The sequence below is a fragment of the Siphateles boraxobius genome, unplaced genomic scaffold, assembly GCF_051911475.1.
Source record: "Siphateles boraxobius isolate OS27281-9 unplaced genomic scaffold, OSU_SipBor_1 22, whole genome shotgun sequence".
Taxonomy (NCBI): Eukaryota; Metazoa; Chordata; class Actinopteri; order Cypriniformes; family Leuciscidae; genus Siphateles; species Siphateles boraxobius.
In genome coordinates, this window is record NW_027508833.1 from 12501488 (window position 1) to 12508976 (window position 7489).

Genomic DNA, 7489 nt, shown 5'->3' on the forward strand with positions numbered 1-7489 from the left:
TACTCACTGATCAAATAAGACTTTGCAGGACAAAGATTATCTTTGGACGCGGTGCTATGGTGCTTGATAAAGGACAACAGGGACAGTTGTGAGTTCACGGTCTGTACATACTATGGCTGACTCAGAGCAGGAGCATCGATAAGAGGACTCGTTAACGTCGAGGGCATACAATATCGATGGATCGTAAAATTTAGAACCGGTTCTCGAGTGGAACCGGTTTTCGATTCCCATCCCTAGTCAAGACACAAACTTCCTACCATCAAGTTTTTTTTTATGACAGTTAAATTCAAACATTGTAAAAGTGAGCTAATCTATAAATCCGTCTGTCTTCCAGTTCAGTTTACAGGTATTTGCGTGAGCACTGGCAGAGCATACAGGTACTTTAGCTTGAAATCAGTCTTTATCAATTCATACTGCATGTTATTATAAATGATGTACTAACTATTTATCTGTCTGTATTTTATTAATATGAATCTGTATTTTCTGTTCACATTATAAATAACATTAACAAATTATGGGTCAAATAAATTCTAAACAACATGTCTTTAAATCGAATGAAGGAAACTCCTCTTATGAGATTGCAACAGAAGTGAAGAAAGCAACAGAATGCTTAAGATTAATCCATAATTGTGAGTATCATTAGCCTATATTTTATTCTATGTGCAGTACAAATTTTAATACATGACAAATGAACATGAAAAATCTAAACCTAACTGGGCAACCACACAATGCCTTTGTTCAGACCTGGAATTTACATGTGTCGTTGGTGATTGATTTGTCTTGATTGTCAAAATGGCATAGTGATTGATGTGTCATCATGAATTGTGTAAATTCAAGATATTAAACTGCAAAAAGTTAAAGGGTTAGTTGACCCAAAAGTGTAAAATTGTCTTTTCTCACCCTCATGTCATTCCAAACCCGGAAAGACTTTCGTTCATCTTCGAAACTCAAATGAATGTATTTTAAATCTGAGTGACTTCTGTCCCTCCATTGACAGTCCACGCAACTACCATTTTGACGCTTCAAAAAGGTCATAAATGGTTCATAAAACTAACCTATATGAATTGAGCGGTTTAGTCCAATTTTTCTGAAGAGACTCGATCGCTTTGTGATAAATAGATTGAATTTAGACTTTTATTCACATATAAACATTAATCAAAAAACATAAACAGAAGAAAAATAAAATTTGGACTAAACTGCTTGGTTCATATGGATTAGTTTTAAGATGTCTTTATGAACTTTTAAAAGCGTCAAAGTGGTAGTTGCGTAGCTGTCAGTGGAGGGACAGAAAGCTCTCAGATTTCATCAAAAAGATCTTCATTTGTGTTTCAAAGACAAAAGAAAGTCTTGCGGGTTTGGAACGACATGAGGGTGAGTAAATTACAGAATTAAAATTTTTGGGTGAACTAACCCTCTATTAAAAGAATGTGGCCTAGACCTCATCAGAACAATCGAATCTCAATGCGTCTTGGGGGCGTTTACACCTGTACTTCGAGTTGTTCACTTGTGCGTCACCCAAGATGAATGTTAATGCTAGGTGTGAACGGCACTACTCTGCCCGGCACTGAGAGAGATTGGGTTGTCATTATGCTATGTAACTGTTGATGTTTTTTTGTTTTTTGATTTTTGGTTAGAAGACCTCAACTAAGTTCCTGGAAAGGCTTCTCCCAAGAGCTTCAAGGACCTGATTGACTCTGCAGAATCTGTTGTGAAAGAGGATGAAACTGATGATTCAGGTTAGACTATAATTCAGAATAAGATTATCTATATGCGCACATGCATTTTTTGCTGAAGTTGTCACATCTGTAATTTAGAATGGGGAAGCGATCTTGCATCAATTTGTCTCCTCCTTGATTTGATTCCACCATCACCACAAGGCTGCAAGAGACCTGGAAAGATGTGCTCATATCAAGCTGAAAAACACCTGGTTGTCTTCAAAAAGGTAAATTTGGGCATTTCTGTCACTATTTACATTACATTTATTCATTTAGCAGACGCTTTTATCCAAAGCGACTTACAAATGAGAACAATACAGAAGCAGTTAAACTAACAGTAGGACAACAATAGAGGGAATGCATTAACGTCACTTTCCCGCCGGAACACGCCCCCTCAGCCGGACTGAGTGGCAGAAGAGCAGCTGCGTGACTGGATTTAATAGGGGAAACTGCGAAAACGCAAGTAAAACAAACGATTATCAGTTTAAACTAAAGATTGGACTCAATATAGTGTCCCTTACAACTTACTAAAGATCCAGTGATCCATGGATATTAACATGCAGCCAGGAATCGTGTTTCCTGACATTTATATGTGCCTGATTTTGACACCGGGGAAATACATACAGCAAATTTGCCTGTGAACGCTTTATATACAATATAGGCAGGTCTAAATCCAGGTGATCACTTATATCAATGTTATATATATCATCATATTGTCTAGACTTAAAACTTGTATAGTTTTTTGTCAGTGTTTATTTAAAAATGTCAAATTATACAGAATATACAGTGGTAAATATTTGATTGATGAGTTGTCACTGCAATATATAACAATACAATATATAGAGAATGATTTTACCACTAAATTCAGCATATTGACACAAAAATGATAACTGCAAATCCACCTTTCGCTGCCTGGAGTCCAGTTGTTTCTATGAATTGCAGCGATCTATTTGCTTCTCTGTTCTGTAGCTTTAGGTAGTCTGTAAAAATATACCTCATATTTCTTGTCAAATCTAGTTGTACAGTCAGTCTCAAAGCTCTTTCCCGTTTTAGACTCGTTTTGTGTGTTTTTCCGCAGCATTCACACTGAAAACCAATGCTGCCGCTCAGTCTTTCTGCCACTCAGTGAGCGGAACAGCAGCGACTTCCGCTTACTGTGACGTCATGCGCATTCCCTCTATACGTAAGTGCTATAACCCCTCTCAGTTTAATTTTAGTGCAGTTTTTTTTTTTTTTATATATATATATATAATAGAAGAGAAGAGAATTTATTGTCTGCCTCAAAATATTGCCATTTGGGTTGACTGTATTGTGGAAAACTATAAAGACGGCCAATTGGAGAGCTGACTTTGATTTGTTATTTTTGTCTTTGGCAGAGACCAGCATACAAAAACACCTTGATTGCATTGAACCGACCACACAGCATACCTGCTCGCTGCCGGTGGCAATAAACTCAAATACTACTACTGCATTCATGGATGGTACACAACTGTCGACAAGTAGTTTTCTGCAATCTTGTTCAAATCTACCTGTCATATTTGTTCATGTCTTGGCAAATTAGATGATGTTATGCTTTTTTAATTTATTTTTATTTTTTTGCTTTTTCTTTGCAACTCCTCATGAATGTGATAATTTGACCTTTTCACATCTGGCATATGTTTTAAAGGAGCCACTTTGCCCATTTGTTGAATAAACTTTGGATTTGTACATCTGTCTGAAGACTCTTGATTTTATGTCTGATCTTGTACATTAACACTATAATAATGTAAATTGTTTTTGCACTGAACAGAATACTTTATAAATGACACTTATAGTGTAATCCAATGGATTTAAATCAACACCAGGGGTGTTAAAACCCCATGGTGTAAAAATTGTAAGTGTAACAATTGACACTCGCAGTGTAATTTTTCTACACTGTACGGTGCTATATTAACACTGTAAATTCAACACTACGAACAGTGTACTTTTTACTCTAGATAGAGTGGGACCATATATGATCCGGAGTAGTGTTAAAATTAACACTTTAAGTGTTAATTTGACACTGCGTTTTTTACTGTGAGATTCTAGCGTATCTCTTTTATGTCTCTTACTTTTCATGGTAATGAGGCAAAATACAATGTAGCTAACAAAAAGTTAGATGATTAAGATCACTATATAATGTTGTAATAGCTACTTTGCTGGGTTTAAGATGGGTTTAATAATTTGCTGGGTTTAATATTGTTCATCTGTATTCGGTAGCAAATTCTGAAAAGGCATTTTTAAGCTATAATTAATGCTGTGTACTGTATCTTAACTTACGAAGCCAGAACCCCTTTTACATTTAATATAAAATATAATGAACCATTTATATTATGTAAAAATGCATACGAATTTTGGTAGATTTACAATGCTAATAACCATGGAAATGCATTGTTACAGTCTGTAAATATCTCTTAACAACACATTGCAATCACTAGTAAGACTTTCTGTTAAAAAGTATCTGGTAAGAATATATTCTACATTAACAATGCATTAAATCACATTACACATTAATAAACCACATTTAAAGACAAATTAAGTGATGTCTCAAATCAAGTGAATTAGCCTACGAGTCATTGGACAGGCGTCCAATCACAACTGAGTCCCGCCCCTCGACTGTCAAAAATAAAATTGTTCGAGCGAGCAAAAGCAGCAGGCGAGAGCAGATCAAGCGCGAGAGCGTGTGGAATGATAATGCGTGCGCGCGAGAAATGATCATGCGCGCGCGAGGGCTTGTATTGCATGCAGAGGAGATGTCATGAGCGCGCGCAGAGTATGAATGAGCTCGCGAGTTCCAGTTTCCTCGCGTGTAGATCTGTTATTCTCTCGCGAAAGTCATTTACCGCGCACGCCAACATCAGTTGTGCGCTCGGTTATTATTGGCATTGATTTGCCGCCATACCTTGCAAAATCGTTCAGAGCGGGCGCGCGCGCCCCCGTCAAGCGGTTTCAGAGGATGCTCGGTCTCATGGCCTCAGCATCAGCTGTACTCCAGCTAGGATTGTTGCACATGCGTCCTCTCCAACGCTGGCTCAAAAGCCGTGTCCCCACCCACGCGTGGCGCTCGGGCCACTTTTTAATCAGAGCAAATCACGGCTGCATAAAAGCCCTGACGCCCTGGAAAGCTGTCGACTGGTATCAGTCCGACGTGAGTTTGGGTGTAAACACAAGGAGAAAAATGATCACGACAGATGCCTCCAAAATAGGTTGGGGGGCCCTTTACGAGGGCAGGCCTGTCTCCGGCTTGTGGTCAAACCCGGAGAAGCGCCTACATATAAACTGTCTGGAATTGATAGCGGTCGCTTTGGCTCTCAGAGCCCTGCTCCCGTACCTGAGGGACGAGCACGTCCTAGTCCGGACGGACAACATGACGGTAGTCTCGCATATAAATCGTCAGGGTGGACTCAGATCGAGCTCCCTGCACTCGATGGCCAGGGAGCTCCTCCTATGGTCCCAGCGCAACCTGCGCTCGCTGAGAGCAGCGCATGTGCCAGGTGTTCTGAACCAGGGAGCGGACATGCTGTCCAGAGACAAAGTTCTCCCAGGAGAATGGTCTCTCCACCCCCTGACGATTCAGTGGTTATGGCAAACCTTTGGCAGAGCAGAGGTCGACCTCTTTGCCTCCAAGGAAAATACGCACTGCCCTCTCTTCTTTTCAAAGAGCACGGACGCGCTCGCCCAAGTCTGGCCGAGCCGCCCGCTGTATGCCTTCCCTCCGGTTGCGATGCTACCTCAGGTCATCAGTCGGATCAGGGAGGAGAAATGTGCAGTGCTCCTGGTAGCCCCACTCTGGAAAAACCATACGTGGTTTCCAGAACTGATGCAGATGATACAATCTGCCCCATGGCCGATTCCACTGAGGCTAGATCTCCTCAGGCAGGCCAACGGGACGATCCTCCATCCCCGACCCGATCTGTGGGCCCTCCATGCGTGGCCCCTCAATGGATTCCCGGGAACCTCCCCAGTGGAGTGTTGAGAACCATCACTGAGGCGCGAGCGCCCTCTACGAGGCGCTTATATGCCCAGAAATGGAAGGTGTTCAGTGACTGGTGCAAGTCCAGGAACCTGAATCCTGAGACATGCGAAGTACCGAGTGTGCTCGTTTTCTTACAAGAGCTGTTGGAGGCAGGCCGCACCCCCTCCACGCTCAAAGTATATGTGGCTGCCATAGCGGCATCACATGAACCGGTCGAAGGACACACACTAGGGAAAAACTACCTAGTTGTTCGTTTCCTGAGGGGCGCCAGGAGGATAAATCCCCCACGCCCCCCCTCGGTGCCGATTTGGGACCTGGCCACAGTCCTGGACGCACTTAAGCGTGCCCCGTTCGAACCCCTCCGAACTGTGCACCTTAAACAGCTCTCGCTCAAAACTGCTCTCTTGCTGGCTCTCGCCTCGGTCAAGAGAGTGGGCGACCTGCATGCGCTGTCATCAAGCGCTACCTGCCTGGAGTTTGGACCTAACGACAACAGGGTTGTCCTCAGGCCAAGACACGGGTATATTCCTAAAGTGCTCTCTACTCCTTTCAGAGCACAGGTGATATCTTTGGCCGCGCTATCGTCCCCAGCAGACGAAAGTGACGCTAATTTACTCTGCCCGGTCAGGGCACTCAGAGTATATTTGGAACGTTCTGCCCTGTTCAGACAGACAGAGCAGTTGTTCGTATGCTTTGGCGGCCGCACTAAGGGTCTGGCTGTGTCAAAGCAAAGAATATCGCGCTGGATAGTTGATGCTATAGCGCTGGCTTATGAAGCCAAGGGCCTTCAGTGCCCCTTGGGCATCAGAGCTCACTCTACGAGAGGCATGGCCTCCTCGTGGGCGTGGTCGAGTGGGATACCCATTCAAGATATTTGTGCGGCTGCAGGCTGGGCCTCACCGTCCACATTTATCAGGTTTTATAACCTACAGGTCCCCTCATTGCACTCTAACATACTGTCGGTCTAACTATGCATAGGCTGGGGTGTGTACATGCTGAGCATTGTCTCCTCCCTCATAGAATCACATCTTTGCATCTGATGTGGAGGATTTTTCATACATGACAGTACATAAAAATGTGCTTGTATGTGTCTTTGGACGCCCTTTGGGCCGTTCCACGTTGTCCCTTTATAAAGCCCGCCTTCGGCTGGCTCGTTGGATAATTACTTAGCTCAAAAGCTCAGGCACCGGCCTCCGGCTTCATAGAAGCGAAGTCAGCACGCACGGCGTTTTACATGGCGTTCCCATAGCGTAAGCATTACGCAATAGGAGAGACCTCTCGAAAGGGAACGACTCGGTTACTAACGTAACCTCGGTTCCCTGAGAGGAGGGAACGAGTATTGCGTAATCTGCCGTGCTTGTGCTTGGTCAATTTGCTTCAGTCGATTGAACCTAAAGAACTCAGACGACGGGGCGCCCAATATATAGCCCTTGGCCACGCCCATCTTGGCGGGCTCTGACGCGCGTGGACGCGAAGCACGCTCATTGGAAGCGGGTTCAGAGTCGCCCCGTCATTGGTTCGTGCAAGTTGCCGCAGCACAGCCAATGACCGAGCTGCCTCGCTCATTGCTGTATGCTGTGCAGCTGCAATGCGTTTTACATAAAGACTTCAATATTTCTCGAGAAAAGGAGTTTTCCCATAGCGTAAGCATTATGCAATACTCGTTCCCTCCTCTCAGGGAACCGAGGTTACGTTAGTAACCGAGTCGTTTCGAAACACTGATTCGAAGCGTGATTCAAAACACCCATGTCACGTGACTATGGCCAAACGAAGCCTCGAA

General features: G+C 43.4%; 1 long non-coding RNA gene across 1 annotated transcript; it reads left to right on the forward strand.

Annotated features, from left to right (window-relative positions):
* The first annotated feature begins 334 nt into the window (after positions 1–334).
* Positions 335–3422, forward strand: LOC143746672 (uncharacterized). The gene is made up of 6 exons (XR_013206596.1): positions 335–377; positions 561–629; positions 1635–1736; positions 1815–1942; positions 2794–2898; positions 3092–3422. It is a non-coding gene; the product is annotated as an uncharacterized LOC143746672 (long non-coding RNA).
* The last annotated feature ends 4067 nt before the right edge of the window (positions 3423–7489 follow it).